Below are 19,241 nucleotides of genomic sequence, written 5' to 3'. Positions count from 1 at the left end.
GTACAGAAAACAGCTCTATTCACCAAAATTCACCACCTACATTTTTCTGCATTCGTTCCTCTCACTATGTGTCATTATATGCACACATATACATTTTTTCGGAACCATTTGAAAGTTGTTGCCATCATGCTGAATTTTCCCCTAAATAAAGACTTCAACATATGTCTCCTAAGAACTAAGACTTTTTCCTACTTGAATACAATATATTATATGCAAGATATTTAATACTAGTACAATATTGAATATAAGTCCACATTCAAATGTTTCCTCTTGTCCCAATAATGTCTTTTATAGCTATTTTATTATTAAAATTCTTAATCAAGGATCACATCGTGTATCACAATTGTCATTATTTTGCTCAGTTTATATTTAGCTCATTTTAATCCGGAGTTCAGGCCAGCTGCCTCGAAAAATGTCCTGCATCTATAATTGCCTGATCTGTTTCCCTTCCTGAATGGACTCAAGTTAAATGTTCTTGGCAAGAATACTATACAGTTGATAATGTATTCTTCCCATTCCAGCACATCAGGCGGCATAAAATATCAGGTTGTCCCATTGTTGTGATATGAAGTTTGATCGCTTGATTAAGGTCATATTGTCCAGATTTCTCCACTGTAAACAAATCATTTTCCTTTTGTAATTAATAAGTCATCTGTGGGATTTTTTTTCTCAACTACAGTTCACATACAATGTTATATTAGTTTCAGGTGCACAAAATAGTGAGTCGGCATTTGTGTAACTTACAAAGTGATCCCCCTGATAATTCTCATACCCATCTACACCACACATAGTTATTAACGTTATTAACTATATTCCCTGTGCTGTACTTTACATCCCCACGACTGCTTTTTACAACTGGCAATTTGTACTTCTCAATCCCTTTACTGTTTTCACCCCCCTTCCCATCTAGTGACCATTGGTTTGTTCTCTGTATGGATGAGTTTGTTCCTCTTTTGTTTGTTTTAAGATTCCACATATAAGTGAAATCATTTGGCATTTGTCTTTCTCTGTCTGACTTACTTTACTTCGCATCACATCCTCTGGTCCATCCATGTTGTCACAGATGGTAAACGTTCATTCTTTTTATGGCTCAGTAATATACCATTGTATATTATGTTGAGGTATGGTCCCTCTATCCCCACTTTGCTGAGAGTTTTTACCATAAATGGATGTTGGATTTTGTCAAATGACTTTTATGCATCTATTGATATAATCATATGATTTTTACCTTTTATTCTGTTTATATGGTGTATCCTGTTACCGTGTTTCCCCAAAAATAAGACCTAGCCGGACAATCGGCTCTAATGCATCTTTTGGAGCAAGAATTAATATAAAACCCAGTCTTATTTTACTATAAGATTGGGTCTTATATGATATAAGACCGGGTCTTATTTTACTATAAGACCCAGTCTAATATGTAATATAATATAATATAATATAATATAATATAATATAATACTGGGTCTTATATTAATTTTTGCTCCAAAAGACGCATTAGAGCTGATTGTTCGGCTAAGTCTTATTTTTGGAAAAACACGGTAATTGAATTACAGATATTGAGACAAACTTGCATCATGATAATAAATCTGTGGGATGATATTTTGAAATATGTAAATGTCCTGTCTGTCAACTTTTCATCTAATCCTCTCACTGCTGCTCTCGGAAGGAAGCTGTTCCGTAAACCATCTAATAGTTTTAACATCCATCGATGATCCTGTCTTAATTATTATATCAAAGATTACAAAACAGTGATTTCCACATTGTTATTTCTTTTATATTTATTAGCTTTCATTTTTCTCTAAAAAATTGCTTCCCCTCCCAACTCCAAATGCCTCTATGTTAATATCAAAGATTCTTTTTTTCATTCAAAATCTGTTACTGTGTTTTGGTTTGTTTGATGCTCAAATGTCCTATGTTGGGCCAGTGGGCATTCTTTCTTATCTTTGGACATGTTGCCATTTGTCTTGGAGAACTCTAACTTGACTGCTGAAGCTAAAGAGACCCTGAGGCATCTGAAACAGGCCGGCAGAAGGTAAGAGTTCTGACCAGGTCAGCACAGCCCAGATCTCTGTCTGAAGGATCTGGTAGTGAAAAGTGGTGAGAATTTTTTTGTCTCTCGTAAATTTAGATTGGCAGGAGAAAACATCTGTGAAACTCAGGCGAATGACTCTTGCTTATTTGGTATGAGTACTCATGAGTTTTGTTAATTCTGTTTTTCTCTGTCTCTATTTGGTGTCTCTCCTTTCATCTTGTTATATGTCCTAAGAACTTGGCCTTCTGACCAGTGAGAATATTTTCTCTCTGGTTTCCACCACCTGGAAGGTGCACTTACCTAGGTACATCTGGTAGCCAGTCTAACAGACTGGGGTTCCAAGCCTTGGGTAAGCCATGAAAAGCTTATTGGTTCTCTTTGTCTGGCCAGGCCCACTCTCAGCAGTATTTATAATAAGGGTCCCCAGCCCAGAAAGGGTCTTTATCATCTCAACCATTGTTGCTTGTTAGTAATGGAGAAATCCTATTCCTATAGTGCCTTCCAAATTCCATGAGTTAGTGTGTCTGTGGCTGGAGGCATCTCACATTTTTGTGGGTGATCTCAAATGCATAAAAGAAAATGCTAGACTTTTTTTTCTCCAGAGAATTTGAGATGTTACTCATCAAGTTAGCTTAAATAAACTCTTATAAAAATGTCCTACAGATTTGGACGTTCCTTACCTCAACAGTTGTAAAATTTGTCAACAAGAAAAATAACTTGGTATGATGAAATTATTATAAGTAATCTAAACTTTATTGTTAAAAGCAAATAAATTAAATAAATGTAAGTAGAATAAAAGTTTATTTTTACATGAACTCTTTAACAATGATTATATTGTATGTATACTCTAAAATGTTTTAAAGTTTTGCTTGCTAAGTTAAATGATGGGTATTCATTGACTGTCTAGACCATTTCCAAGTATGACAATATAATGAAACATAAATTACTGAACATAGGTTTTTCTACTTTTTGTTTATTATAGAGAAACTAAAGATATTTGGGTCCATTAGCAAATATATCTTGTGCCACATTTAAAAAATTTTAGTAATTATGATATGTGTTCATAAACCTATTGTTCTAAAGACTGGTATAAAAGACAATTCAAAATAGCTTAGTTTTCACTAGAAATTAAGTTTGTTCTAAGGTTAAGAATCCTTATATAATTAAGCTACAAAAATCAATAGGAAAACAACCATGTATACAAGATAAGTAGAATATGTTTTGGCCAAAAAGAAAAAAAGTATGAGATATACAGATGTATTTTTGATGGAAAAGAAATTAACTCTGTGCTAGAGTGAGGTGGCCTCAGAATGGGAAAGAAGAACAGGACAAATCCGTATCTAAGAAGGAAAGGCGTAGATGGTTTGTGAAAAAGGAACCTTGTGAAAGGAAATTTTATGTATGATCCAAGATAAGAAGGATGAAAATAAATGTAATCAAATAAGCGAATTTACATTCAAAAGCAAGTTGACACAAACTTTGAGTTTGGTTTTTTCCTTCTGCTGAAAATGGACTATTGTCTGCTCCTGATATTGTGAAAAATCTTTTCTGCCTGGAAAGCAAAGATTTGGTCTTATCAAAATAATTTTCTGTTTTATGTTGTCTTAAGTCCTTGATTACGTAAGAAAAATGAACCTCCTCAATAGGAAGAACTAAATTTTGCTAACAATTATGCAAACTTATGTATTTTTCTTTGAAGTCTTGTCACTTTGGTTAAATAGATATTTAAGTATTGCTTCCTAATGACTTATGGCCCTATTTAGTCAAATGTCCAAAACTTTTGATACATTTTCACTAAATTCCCAAAATTTAAATTATAGAGTCTTGACCTGGAAATAACTGAGGTATTCCAGAAGAGCCTCTGGAAGACCTCAAAATATTTGTTTTCCCTCCTTATGCAGAGAAATATTAAACTAATTAGGCTGATTTTGGTGTGTTAAAATTACATGGGAAGCACTGTCAAATAAGAAATAACACTGAGCCTTCTTTATGTTGTATTTGTATATGGTACGTGTTCCAGAAATTATGTGAAATTCCTGGAAATCTAAGACGTCCTGACATAAGATGTCTTACCAGAGTCGAGGCACACACTTACAAAACTGAATGTATCAGATTGTGGTACATGTGAATGGAGTTCATTCTGTTTTTGCAAAAACGATCCCAGACTTTTCCCTTTCCAATTTCCTTGTAACATGGACACAGTCAGCTTCTGAATCAGATAAAAATCAGGTAAACTAGAACCGACTGTGAGGGAGGAAGAAGCTTTCCTCTACCCCCGAAGTTCTATCAGCTGGTCTAACAATCAAATAGACATGGGACAGATTAGCAAGAGGAAATAACCAAGTGTGATACATGCATATGTATGGGGACCCCACATGCAGGAGAGGTTCTAAGACAGAAAGGGGGCATGGGTGTCTAGGACACCCTGAGCTAGGGACGAGGTCAGGTGCCCTGAGGACTCTAATGGGTCCTTGCAGAAAGATGAGAAGAGCAAACGCTTAGTAAATAGAAGTTTGTCCTGCGCAGCACACAGGTCAAAAGAGGTCATCTCTGATCATCTCTCATCGTTATAGGACAAGGCCCCTAATTCAAGTTCTTCCAGGTAGTCAAGGTGGGGCAGACATTTCTGTTGAGCCTGCAGTGAATGCTGCCTTTACCTCCAAATAATCCCCACACCACAGAAGCACATCTTGGGCCCTACGTTGTTAATAAAATGAGGCCGTTAGGATGGGCTGTAACCCAGTCTGACTGGTATCTTTGTAAGTAGAAGAGATTAAGAAACAGGAGGCGACAGGGTCATGTGCACAGAGGAATGACCGTGTGCGGACGCAGCAACACGGCAGCCACCTGAGAGCCACTGACAGAGGCTTCAGAAGAAAACACATTTGCTGACACTTAATCTTGGACTTGTAGCCTCCAGAACTGTGAAACATGTCTGTTAAGCCAGGCAGCCTGTGGCGTTTTGTTATGGTTGGCAGCCCTAGCACACTAATACAAACATGAATTAAAAGGACTGTGTTGTAGGCTGGCTCTGGGAGATGTCCAATACTCACTTGAAGTAGGGTAACGAAGGAACAAATTGAGGAAAAAAGAAAAGGGAACATTTCCGTTATTTAAAGGAGAGAGAGAGAGAGAGAGAATTTTCAGTAGGTTAGAAACTTTGACCAAACAACCTAATATTTTATTGGGACTTGACTCTCCTCTCTACTTTGTTGTGTCCTATGTGTAACTGTGACTCCTTCAGAGGATGCACACTATTTTTAGGCATAAAGAATTCATTATCACCGTAAATTTTAGAACAAGACATTGAATAAACCATTATAAACCCTTGGCAGATCCCTGTATGTTCAGTATCTACTAAAGGAGAAAATTGGTCCATCCACATGTATCAATGGACTTCTTACAATAACTTACCCACAGGCGAGGAATTGATAATCTAGAATAAGAGTCACCGGACTATTTTGATTGTGTCCCCCATCAGCAAAAATATTTGAGAATTCACCCTTCTCTCTATGCACACAAGCAGACACACACACACATACACACACACACACACACACACACACACACACACACAGTATTAACACTCCCTAAAACTACATGTTAGTAAAGCTTAAATTCTTATCTTTCAGATCCAAAGTTCTATTTAATGTTTTGTTTTTGTTTTGCTTTGCATGCAGGGGGTCATTGTGCACAGCCCTGAATAGGCCTGCTCCCTCTTTAGTGATCTCTGCTTTGGGCAACACCAGGATGACCGGCTGGAAAGTCACCAGTGCTGTTACCTGATGGGTGTCGTCCACGCCAGGCCACAGGACCACATCTCTAAATTTATACTGGATCACTGGTCTTCCACTGACTTGGCTCCATGGAGAAATTACTTTGGTACCTGGTGGACACAGCCCTCAGGAGCCAGCCTGTCCTTCAGGTGCCTGAGTCATAGGTGTGTATCACTCGGGTTCCCTTCACCCCCTTCTCATAGGCCTACAGTCTACAGAACACTGCCAACTCTTGACTTCAGAACAAAGGGCTTGCAAGGAGAAGACTAGGACAAGTAAACGCACCAGAGCCCAGAGGTAGGAGAGAGGGGAAAACACAGGAAAAAAGTTAAGGAAGAAAGAAGACAACTGTTGTGGGAGCAAAGAGCTTTCTGACAAGACATTCAGAACTAGAGCCGGGGTCAGAAGAAGACCAATGTGAGAAATGAGATGAAACACAAGACTTCCAAGTTCATTTGATTAAAAGGCTCTCTAAAAAGGAAATACAAATACATTTTATATGCACTATTAGCAAATAAAATGTCTTTGATGAATTTACTTAGCAGCATAGGAGAGAGAAATTTCTACATAAGCAAAGCAGCAGTGAGATGATGTTTAAATATTAAATTACCCACAATTATTTTTGAAAGTCAAATCGAACTTGAACGCTATCCAAACTTTGCCGAATACCATTCTAGAAGAAGCACTGGCTTCCTGAGAAGTCACAGCTTTCCGGTCTGATGCCCACGCCCTTCCTTCCTAGTCACATTGTCATGGTTTCTCAGTACGAGTGTCCCACTCTGAGGGCCTGTCCATCGTACACCTAACAGCACATGCTGTGCCCACCTTCCTGCTCTGCTGAATGCTGCCCTCCCAGACGATACCACTCTTCCCAACAACCCTGGGAAGCACCTTAGAACACAGTAAGTGACATGAGAGCTTCCGTTGTCATGGATGATTTGCCACAAGGGACTGACAGTAAACTGCTTCGACCAAAGGGCTCTTTGATACAGTCACAAAATAATTTTTTAAAGGTACAGTTTGGAATTTCAAGCACATTTACATGCAATGCACAGATTTTAAATTTTTATGATATATTTTCCATGTCTTAAGAATTTAAAAAGTACGTTGCAAAGGCAATTGGTCTGGATTGCCTCTGACCTGCAACACAAGAGAACAATAATGAGAAGGAGAGAAACTCATCACAACCGATCACCAGTCTCCCAGGATGAGTCCCAATGGTTATTTGGGGGAATTGACCACTATTTGGGCTATTTGTATCACACTACAATTTTCCAGAATACACACCAATCTGCTTGCTGTGTTGGCCAGGGAACACTTCTCTGTGCTGCCACGACCAAGCGCCCCAGCTCCTTCTGGCCTGCGGGACCACACAGGGAGGTGTCATCCTAGCATCACCCACTGCTGAGACCTGGGACGGGTACAGAGGAGGCCACTGTGAGGACCACGGGATTTCACGTAGTGCCTCCACCATGTACGGTGCCCTCAACACGCCGTGCAGTGGGACACGTGGGGAGGGTATTGGGCACCCACGAGCAATCCGAGGGTGTGGTTGGTACTGCACACTGGTCACCACCCCGGGCGGGGGAGTGGCTCCAATGACCGAGAGGAGAGCAAAGACCATCACTGTGCCAGACACCAGGAGAGGAACTCACTGCGTCTTGGTGTCAGTCACCCAGGAAAACACAACACAGCCAAGCACCAGTGGGGCCACGCTCTCCTCACATGGAGAAGAGACAGCAAGGTCACCTTTAGCAGTAGGTGCCGGGGTCAGCGCACAGAGAGGGAGTCCTGGCCTCCCTGACACACCACTGAGGTCACCATAGGTTTGGCTAATGTCAATATTACACACCACCAATAACAATACCACCAAAGGCACATCTTCAAAAGCAATGTGTGAGAGGGAGGGAGGGAGGGAGGGAGGAGAGGGCAAAACCATGCCTCCAACAAATAGTATAGAAGGAAACTTTCTTGTGAATCCTCACAGAAACAGACTCATGGTCTAAGTAAATCAAACAGAATTAGAAATAAAGGCAGGCAAAAAAACAAAGAGCATATGAAAAATAAGGAATTGCATTGTTTAAAAAATATGAAAAAGATATTTTTAAAACAACTGAATAGAAATGATGCTACCTACTGTATTTTTAAATGTGGATTAACATACAAATTTGAAATGTCATCAACATATTTTATACACTAGACAAGAGTCATAAAGAAAACAATAGTGGCCTGTTTATCATCCACGCACATTCCCAAAATGCTTCTCTACACATATTGACAGATAAGCATAACTCCTCTAAACGAGATCCCCTGCAGAGGCTGCTTCCATTCCAGAAAGTACGACCTGGCACGCTGAGGGCAAAGCTTTGCTTGAACGAGAGGCATAAGGGTCACCAGCCAAAGACAAACAAGGAAAGTCTAGAAACTCCCAGAGCTAAGCTGTAAGCAAAAACATGTACTAGGAAGAGAGGCGGGGAGAAAAGAGGCTCCAGGAAAATGGAGAAATAGGTTAGAACAGAGGGGAAGGAATAGACCGGTGAGGTAAATAGATACAGAGGCAGCGTTGGCACAATGGGGAAGCTTGCTTGTTGTGGGCAATGAACCCTTTCCATTGCTCCTCCCGGTGGGGACCCCAGCATCAGTGCCAGCTATGGGAACATGTCCCCAGCCAGGAAAACCCAGCACCGCTTTCTTGCTCTGAACTGAACTCACAAGAATAAGGCTCCTCATCCCTATAAGTTTTCCTTAGATGAGAACTTCCTTCTGGAAGATGCAACACAGGCCCCCAGTACTTTACGTGCAACTCCAAAATAATTCAAGTTTTTGTAACTGCCTGGTTGCAAAACCGACCCTGACCTAAACTGTTATGAAATTATAGTCTTTATTTATCCCACGCTGTGTGCCAATTCGTAATTTTTGCTATAGGAATATTAATGTGCTTGATTACAGAAGTCGCCCCAGACTCTGCCAGGAGGGGTATGTTAGGTATGGTGTAGACATCCTTTACTAGGCTATTCATAGACACTGACATCACCTTCCCAACATCTGAAAAGTCTGAGCTCTGAAACACATCTGCCCTCCAAAGTTGAAGATGCAGCATCAATACCTGTAAGTATCTGCAAAGGTAAATATTTACCAAAGAAGATCAATGCAATCAGAGTTACAGGCTCCATCCTTGGTGGGATGGGCACCCTGCCAAATGCTGGAAATATACACAAGATAATAAAGATGATCCCTGCCCTCTAGGACCGTATCATCTGGCAGGAAAGACAGATGTTTAAACAAAGCATCAACCTACAACAGGACAGCACGAAGGAGCCAGGTGCCCTGGGAGCAGAACCTGTGCATTGAGGCCTTGGGCAGACGCATCTAAACTGGCGCCAATGGATCCTGGAGACTTCCCTCTACTGTGCCATCCGCTGCCAAATTTTTATCTAGAACATTCTCCTAATCCTCCTTGTCCTCCACTACATTTTGAAATTGAGGCTGATACAACCTAATATTTGCAACAAAAGGAAAACTATATGCTTTACAAACGATTCAAAATGAGACCCTTTCTTTTAAAGGCCTCATTCTAACACAAGTGTTTTCCTTCATTACCAACAATTTTAACTTTAATCATTTCAATGCAATTTTCCTGTTCACGACTTAGCTTTAATCGGATGCATGGTCAGGTCACTTCGCGGCCTCTTCACAAGTCTCTCTAGGTAACTACAGAATCATGCATAATCATTCCAGTCTCCCAGAAGACACCTTCAGCAAGTAGTTAGTTCAACATTTTATGCAAAAACAGATACAAAGCAGGCCCCTAGGGCATCTGCAGCTAATTTTCATGAATTAATTTCCCAGGATTGATGTCTCTGCACCAGTCTCTTTACCACCTAATCAAATCACTGCAGTTGAAGTGGCCTAAACTCCTCATTCTGCAGCTTGATTAAGCAGGTGATGAAATGCTTGAATATAATTTGGATAGTTAGCAAGTCACAGTAGCCACAGTAAACGGCGGTGGATGGATGGCATGCTGACCGATGCCTCACCGGTTACCTCGGTGCTCTCGCTAGTAGCTGATGTCCCACCTGCTATTTTTATGCAGGAGGTAAACAGTTCATATAAATAGATGAAGTCAGAGGTGTAAAAGCCTTGATTGCTGTTGACATGGTTTTAAACCATACTTGGCCAACTGGGCTGGCAGCCTCTATGACGGACTGGATTGCCGTTGGTCAGAGAGCATTTGGGACAAGATGCCCCATATTCATGCCAGCCCTGCCGCTCTGGAGGATGCAGCCGCTCCTCTGCCCTGGGACCTCTGTTCACATGGGCAGTTAGTTATCTGGCCTCCGGTCTCCATCTCACCATCTCTCCCACTTCCCGTCCCTCTTCTATTCCATCTTTCAAAAAGAAAGTAAGTTTACAAAACAACCAATAAGGAACAAAAGAAGATAAATAACAGTGACAGCTACAAGGGTCAAGAACGTTGCTGTGGAAGAGGGCCACACTTGGTCCTCAGCCTGTGGGGGCCAACGTGAAGAAGAAAGGGCGCTCACATAGCTCTCCCTGGGAGGAGGTAGTGTTCCGAGTTGGGAGGGAGCTCCGTTTGCATCCGAGTAAATTTCTACAAGCTATTCCTCACAGGGGGTCTCCCAATGGATATTCTAAGTATCAAAATGGACCAGGTCCACTGCAACACGTACCCCCACAAGGCAGAAGCATGATTCAACTTGCTGACAATTAGGGGAACGTCGTTCCACAAGAGACTAAAGCAACGAGGCTTGCATGTCAGGCAGAGACCGACCCTATGCCCAAGGTAAGTACTGAGATCACCTGAAGGCATAGACAGATGGGATACCCTTTAAATGAGCTGTCAGGAACATCATTTCTTTCAACTGGGTTTTTGACATACAAGATCTGTTCTGCGTTGTTTGTAGCTACAGATAATTCCTGACCCCAAAGTCTTGCTGTGCATCTGTGAGTCAGAAGTAGTGACCACTGCACTCTGTCCTTCTCGTCACCGGGACATGACAGCCTTGTTAACCAGCCTGTAATCCGTCCCCACCTTGTTTTCTCCCATGTTCATGTCACCTGCCTTACTTCCCCCCTTCATTCCAAAGGCATAAAAGAGACTGCAAACTGTCATTCTGGGAAGCCTTTTCCTCAGTCTGTTGAGATCTTGCTTCCACGTGTATCCTCTGTTTGGCTCACATCAACTCTAATAAACTCCTACAACATTTTTCTACAGGCTTGGACATTCTTACATGGATACTGTAATAATTTAATAAAGTATAAAATACGGGTGCATTGCAAATGCTTAGTAAATGTGCTCTTTATATACGAAAGGCAACTGTCAATTTTTTGTTTCTTTTACTGACTTGAAAATCGACTGCATCCTTCCTATTCCTTTTACAATCTGCTGTTTAAGATGAACATTAAATGGAAAAGCAATATTAGACTATGTAAGAATTAGGGAAACTAACCACAAAGTTGTGCCCCAAATGCGTTCTTTTAAAGCTTCCCAAACCGTTGAGAGTTTTACATAGAAGCATATCATGCCAACCTCCAACCTTATCAACTCTAAAAGGAAAGCAAAAACAGAGACCCTAGCGTACCAATTAGAAGACTTTTCTACTTCATGCCCAGTGATCTCTGAATCCTTCTCAGCTACTGCGTTTTAGTCTTTTCCATCTGTGAGCTGGACTGCCGGTTGTCACCGACTCGGGCTTTCTCACACAGGTGCTCGAGGAGAGGCCTGGCTTCTGAGAATGCCTCTCCTGGCACAACGGCTCATGTCACCCTTCAGGGGTCTTTAAAGATCTCGGTCAAAGTTGGCCTCGGAGTTTCCCCTGAGTGAATGGAACCCTTAAGAGTACACCAGGGTACCTCATTATTAATACAATTTTCAGCTAAACCACAAATCATTTTTCCCTAAGGAGAAAGCCTCTCTTCATAGTTCTGCTCATCCTGCTCCCACAGGAAGACTTCTCTGGAAAGACAGAACATGCCACAGTTTGGACCCAGAGGGAAAGTGGGCCTACTTTAGAGTGAACACGGAGCCTTCCTCCCAGGGACCCTTCCTCTTGTCCACAGCACCCCCTGAGCAAACAGCAAACAGTAGCACGTTTTCATCTAAAAAGGGGTCAATACTTGTGGCCACTAAGTGTAAGAATGAGAGCTGCTGCCTTCCACGTACTGAGCGGCACCGCTGGTCTTAACTACCTCTGCACGTCTGTGTGGGACGTGGTGAGACGCCCCTTCCACTGCTGCCTACTGAAGCTGGACGGTCTAGATATTCCTTCTCCACTGCCAGCAGCGAGGACGAAGCCTCAGCCCAGGTCACGCACCTCTGGGGTGTACATAGCCCTTCATAAACGTACCTCTGCACTCAGCAACTTGTCCCCTGCATCACTCTGTAGTGAAAGGCTCACCTAGAGATGGTGGAGGCTTCAGCCTCCTTGGGGCTCTTGTCTCCAAGCATGCTCTGTGCCACCTCCCGCTGTTAAGAAACCGCCATTAATCACGTCCTCTACCACAGTGGAGTGGCACGAGGTATTCACAGAGCACCAGGAGTCGAGCCCACCCTGCCTCTGAGTAAAGTCTTTTCATGCAAATTCTGGCTATAGTTAGCCCACTGCACCCAGTACTAACTGGCAATGGAAACTAAAGTTCCAATTAGCTCTCCTTTTCCTTTAAGTGACCCACCCCCACACACACTTCGATTTACCATGTCTTCTTTAACCAGAAAAGGCAAGTTTTATTACTTTAAATATATTTTTTAATTCCAGGGAATGGAGGAAGTATCTCGATTCAAACTCATCACAAAGAGAGTTTCCTCTCTAATCGCCAGCCCTGAGAACTCAGCACACCGCCTGCGTTCCTGGAGCACCATGATGTACAGACAGCCAAGGAAGGGAAAGAACCACAGTGAATGTCGGGAGCAGAGTGCAAAGAGCGCAAGTTCCAGAGTCAGAAAACGGCGTTGGGATCCAGACTCGGAAAATTAATGGCTGGTCATCTCTGATAACGTCTTTATTTATTTTTTTCCTTTTTTAAAAGATTTTTAAAAAATATAGGGGACATACAATATCGTATTAGTTTTGGGTGTACACCATAGCTATCCCACATTTATAAATCTAAAGAAGTGATCACCATGAGAAGTCCAGCAGCCACCTGACACAGTACCACACTATCACAATGTTATTGACTATATTCCCATGCTGTACATTGCATCCCCATGATTTGTTTTATACCTAGAGATTTGAACCTTTTATTCCCCTTTTCTTCCCCCCCGTTTTTGAATTTTTCAATTAGATGACATTCAATATTATTTTGTATTAATCTCAGGTGTACAGCATCGTAATTAGACATTCATATAATTTAAGAAGTAATCCCCTGGCTAGAACCTACCTGGCACTGTGCATAGTTATTACCACATTATTGATGATATTCCCCATGCTTTATTTTACATCCTCATGACTGTTTTGGAGCTACCAATTTGTTTTTCTTAATCCCTTCACATTTTTCATCATTGCCCCCAAGCCCCCTCCCATCTACCGTATTTCCCCAAAAATAAAACCTAGCCAGACCATCAGCTCTAATGCATCTTTTGGAGCAAAAATTAATATAAGACCCAGTCTTATTTTACTATATATAAGACCAGGTATAATGTAATATAATATAATATAATATAATATAATATAATATAATATAATATGCTGGGTCTTATATTAATTCTTGCTCCAAAAGATGCATTAGAGCTGATTGTCCAGCTAGGTCTTATTTTCAGGGAAACACGGTATCACACCAATAAATCTAGTACCCATCTGACACCATACACAGTTATTACAATATTATTGCCTGGCCATCTCCAAGGACAACTCACCCAAAGGGCAGACTAGGCAGGCGTCAGGGCCCCGCTAGAGCGAGCCCTGTTTTGTAGTGTCAGCCCCTGCACAGCAGCTCCTCCACTATGGTCATGGCCAGTCCTCACCACCAATCATCCTGAGGGTCAATCCCTCCCAATGATGTGTAAAGGGCAATCAAGTCTCAACTGCAACAGGAGGGCACACACAACCCACACAAGGGACACATCTGGAACACCGGGCTCTGGTGACCAGGGAAATTACCACTGGATCCCACAGGACAGCTACTAGAGAAGGCCACTCTACTAAGTTATTCCACTCCTTTCAGTCTTATTTTTCTCATTGTGAACATGGGAACAGCAATATCCACTTGCAAGGTTGCCACAAGAATGAAAGTGTGTAACATGTATGAAGCTCCAGCACAGGGCCCTGCTACATACTAACTGCTCTGATAACCCCAGAGTAAGTCAGGTGCAGATGAAGCCTGAGGCATAATGCAATAATGACAAGAGATAAGAAAATGTGGTATTAAAAATGGCTACATTATATCGTGTTTCCCTGAAAATAAGACCTAGCCAGACCATCAGCTCTAATGCATCTTTGGAGCAAAAATTGACCTAAGACCCAGTCTTATTTTAATATAACATAAGACCGGGTCTTATACAATATAATATAATATAATGTAATGTAATGTAATGTAATACTGGGTCTTAGATTAATTTTTGCTCCAAAAGACACATTAGAGATGATGGTCTGGCTTGGTCTTATTTTCAGGGAAACACGGTACTGTGTCCCATTGTTAACTATAAATTGTTAACTGTCCAATTAGGAGTTATGCCTTTGAGGTAAATTGTATTTGGTTAGCTTGTGACACTTGGGTTTATAAGTATAAAAATGATTGCAAGACATCTTGCTCCAATAAATTTCCATCTTACAAACTCTATCTACAATAGCAGTAAAACATGGTTGCTGTTATGTTTTATTTTCTTATACAGAGCTGAAGTTTGAATGAGATTTTCCACATAGCAGATGAGCTCAATAAAAACACAATCCTTTGGATTAAGGTAACATCCCTAAGAGACCTCTGCCTCTGGTAAAGGCATTTGCAGTAATGAACAAAAGTAGAATAGGGGACTCCACTGTTGCTTTAAGTTGCATGTATGACAAATCACAAAGAAATTGCTTTTAGGTAAATGGGCAATATTCTCTTGATTTTCTCCCAGCTTTTCAATACCAGTTAAAAGGTCCATTGGAAGAATAAATTTTCTTAGCAACATAGCACTGAATTATAAATGGCACCAGTTCCTGACTACTGACCCATTCATTAGCTTAACCCCTGCTGGCTTCTGTTTTCACTACTTAACAGAATTGTATTCGTAAATCACCAACATTTCCAGGGGCTTCAGTCTGTCTTCAGTCTCCATCCTCCTGTGTGTTATTCAGTCCTGCTGATCACCCCCTGTTAGCAAGTCATCCCCAATGATGACCTACTTCTCTTCCTAGTGCTCTGAACACAATACACAGTTTTGCTGCCTTATTATTATCCACCTGTTCCCCGAATATAGGTATCCCCTGAAGTGATGTCTTCTATATTTTTCTATTTATATGCTTCCCCCTGGTGAACTCATCTACTGTCGTATCTTCAACTCCTACTATTCTGCCAGTACCCCTCAAGTCTGTATATTTCCAGCCTCAGCCTCCCTTCTGACCTACACACCTGATTCTCTGTGGCCTGCAGGACATTCCCAATGGGACATCCTCCTAATTATACAGATGCCATGTACGCAGCGCAGGGTCTCATCATCACTTTCCCCAAGTGGATATCTTACCCTGGCTTCTAGATTGGGGATCTCCCTTTCAACCAGCTTTAACAGGAACCTTAAGAGTCATAATTAGACTTCTGTCTCTGCGTCACCACTCTCCCCTCTAATTTGTTGCCAGGTTCCTCGTTGTTTGGGTCCCTCTGCTCCTTTCCATTCTCACTGCCACCATCCAGAGATGGATTCTGACTTCCTCTGTACCTAACTGCTCAGTTCCCACCTTGTTTGGCTCTAACTGCTATACACGCCGGTCCAGATGAATTTCTAACCTTGGCTTCAACCATGATGCAGTTGTAGTTCCCTGTCTACGAACATAAATAAATGATGCACAGAATGACATGTAGGACCGGCCACAGTACTAAGCCCACCTACCGACCTTTCCACTCTTTTCTCTAACTATTCCTTCACTATATACCCTACACGAGTTGTCCCTGGTGACTTCGGTGACTACCAAGGCTAGAGAACCACTGCCCTCAACTACCACCAACTGGACGTAGTCACAATTGCTGCCTGGTTCTCTCCATCCATGCCTTTGCCCCTGCCGTTCGTCTAAGAGTTCTTTATCACCACCTCCAAGGCTTTCAGCAATAGGTTCCATAAAACTTTTATAAAATGACTCTCTTCCATCCCCAATCCGATGTCTCTCTTGTCCCCTTATTTATACAGTTATGTGCTATCTTCCTTTGATGCCTATGAGGTCCTCTAAGGCAGAACCCACGTCTAATTCATCTTTTTTGCTCTTCAAAGTACTCAATGTAACATTTTACCCATAGTAGGCACTACACAAATATTTTCTTCATAGAGAAATAATAGAATGTCAAAAATAATGACATTACCCACATAAGGCCAGTTTAGGAAGGAACAACTAAATATGCATGGCCCACAACACAGACCTATTAATTTTAGCAGGAAACATATTTCATAACATTGATTATTTTAAAGTCTAGATATTTTTATTTCATAGGAATATATCTTTAAAAATCATTTTTTAAAATTTTACACTTTTATGATATAGTCATAGCTTGTATACATAAACAATTCTACTTATTTCTTAATAAGTAAACAAACTACCTGTGGCACATTGTATTTTTCATAGGTAACCACAAAAATACATCCCAACCCAAATGCTCTTCTGCTATGTAATCTTTCCATCCCTCCGCCTTCAAAAAATAGAGTCTGTTTCTTTACCTGCTTGAATCTGCCTGGGGAAGGGGGGCTGTGCCTGATCAGTTCTGGGCACAGCACTTCCCTGGATTCGCAGCCCTTTCTTCTTGCCTTTTGGGGACTAGCCATCGCATCAGCGTGGTGACTCTGAGGTCACCATGTGGTGAGAAGCCCAAGCCACATGGAGAGGCTGGAGAATGAAATGCCACGTGGGAAGACAGAAGGTGACTTGCAATTTTGGAATTATTTGGAAGGGACAGAGCACACGCTAAAGGAGACAAGGAAGAAAGTGTTTGGCAGCCTTGCCCACAGGAAAAAGAGGTTATAAACCTAGATAAAATTAGATACGAAAGAGAAGAGAAGCAATGCAGGAAACAAACAAACAAGAAAACCAAGAGAGGAGAGGTCGTCAGTCTCAGGAAAATTACGGGGAGGAGAAATGAAGTCTAGTATTTCGGTAGGTCCTTAACTGTCTGTAAATCAGAGCATGTGATCTAACACAGAAGCATACATGTGACCTCCTGGGTATTATTAAAGCTGTGCGAAAAGATACTCTGGACTGAGTGAGAGAGAGAGACAGAGAGACTATGTTTTGGTGGTTCCTTAAGAAAAAGACCCAGCAATTCTACTCCAATATACTGGAAACAAATACTATTGATGAATGTGCATAGAAGCACTGTTCACAATACTTAAAAGTGGAAAGAACCAAAATTTATTAATGGATAACTGGATAAGCAAACTGTGATATATGCTGATATTGTATGTATTAGGTTGGTGCAATGTAAAGTAATTTCAGTTTAAAAAGTTAAAGATAATTGTAGAAACCGCAATTACTTTTGCAGCAACCTAATATATACAACAGAACATTACCTAACCAAGTAAAAAGAAAGGAAGTACTGATACATAAGCATGGATGAACCTCAAAAGCATTGTGCTATGTGAAAAAAAATAAATAAATAACAGACACAAAAGGTCATATACTGCACAAGTCCATTTATATTAAATACCCAGGATAGGTAAATCCATAGAGACAGAAAGGTCATTGCCAGGGAGTAATTCCTTAGCGGGTGTGGGGTTGCCCTTCTGGGGTGATGAAAATGTTTTTGAACTACACAGACGTAGTAGGTACCCAGCCTTGTAAATGTACTAAATGCCACAGAATTGTTCCTTTGAAGTAGTTAATTTTAAGCCATATGAATTTCATCTCAATAAAGAATAAATAATAGTCTTGAAGGATAAAGAAGTTCTTAAACACATTTTTTTAAGAGATGGGGAGGGAGCAGCAGTACATGATAGAAAGGGATGTATTTGTAGAAATAGTCCAAACCTGAGAGTAATGTCATAACATAGGGTACTTATTTCCCGAAGCTAACAGGGTGGACACACTCAGAAGCAACAGAATTATGAAAGGAAGACACACACAACCTCACTAGACTGATCATTAAGCATGATGCTTCCCAATTAAGGATGTAAAACAGAGACAAAAGATGAAAGATATATTCCACAGCTGACATACTGTGGGCACTGCAAAGGTTAATAAGGTGAAATCTCTTTGTCCAAAGGCTAACACTCTGCTATAGCTGTGACCTTCAGACAGCCTTGTGTTATGTGGGAGGTAAATCGAGTATCAGGATCATTTGGAGGAAGAAGAATTTACTTTCCAAAAGCTTCGTCAACATTTGGACTGTCCCTTACTGAATGATCAGAGACAGGGGTGGGGGAAAGAAGAGTGAGCAAGCACTGGTGACACAAGACATGTGGTGTGCACAGAAGATTCTATAAGCCATGAGGCTGGAAGGAGGGCTGTGTCCAGAGCGCCTGAGTTCCTGTCTAAAGGGTCTGGACCTTATTCCTTCGTTAATGGAGAGCCACGGAGGTTTCTAAGTAGTGAATGTCATGAGCTGTGCTTCAGGAAAACCAATCTGGCCAGTATGTCGGGTCGATAAGAGGGATGAAGGGCTGTAGGCAGGGAGAGTAGTTAGAAGTCACCTCTAAAAGTCGAGGCAAGAGGAAATTGCACCTGCATTGAGATAAGGACCATAGATAGGAGAAAGGGGACAGATAAAACAGATATTAGAAAGCTTATTGGAAGCTGGGGACAAAGGGAATACTCTATGAATTTGATCTGGGGAGACTGGGAGGGTAATTGGTTCATTAGCTAAACGAGGTACTGTAGGTAATTAGAAGAAAGATGTGGCACAGATATGCGTTCTATTTTGCATGTATTACATTTGAAATCCAGATGGAAATGGCCAACTGACAACAATGGCGCCTGAGGGAAGAGCATTAGACGCCTAGGAGACACCCATAAAAGTGTAAGGGTGGAAATTCAACTGAAGTCTGTTATGCAAATGGTCGGTGAGCACTTGGGGAAATGAAATCAACCAGAAGCAGCTATGAGTTTGCTGCCAACTCGTTCCGCCAACTTAGCCTCAATTCCTTTGTGACAAGGTATCTCGACTATAAATCTAAGAAGTACTCTAGACATGGTGCATCTTGATTTCAGCTAAGCATTTTACAAGTATTTCATATCCTAACGGTTAAAATGGAAACACGCCGCGATAAAAGTAGATATAGGTGGATCCATAGGGGATTC

The 19,241-nt window shown here is 41.2% G+C and overlaps 1 protein-coding gene and 1 long non-coding RNA gene across 3 annotated transcripts in view; one reads left to right on the top strand and one right to left on the bottom strand.

The window, feature by feature from the left end:
* Positions 1–13,390, top strand: part of LOC148758320 (uncharacterized) — a 127,571-nt gene extending 114,181 nt beyond the window's left edge. The window contains exons 2-3 of the long non-coding RNA XR_016021017.1: positions 5,713–5,972; positions 12,585–13,390. This is a non-coding gene — a long non-coding RNA (uncharacterized LOC148758320). The remainder of the gene's footprint in view (positions 1–5,712; positions 5,973–12,584) is intronic.
* The window catches only part of IMMP2L (inner mitochondrial membrane peptidase subunit 2), a 691,614-nt gene that overhangs the window by 2,074 nt on the left and 670,299 nt on the right, over positions 1–19,241 (bottom strand). The gene's annotated exons all lie outside the window — the stretch shown is intronic.

The sequence above is a fragment of the Rhinolophus sinicus genome, chromosome 4, assembly GCF_057876585.1.
Source record: "Rhinolophus sinicus isolate RSI-liver-muscle chromosome 4, RSI-T2T, whole genome shotgun sequence".
Taxonomy (NCBI): Eukaryota; Metazoa; Chordata; class Mammalia; order Chiroptera; family Rhinolophidae; genus Rhinolophus; species Rhinolophus sinicus.
The sequence above is the reverse complement of the archived record's forward strand: the minus strand, read 5'-3'. Positions and strand labels throughout refer to the sequence as shown.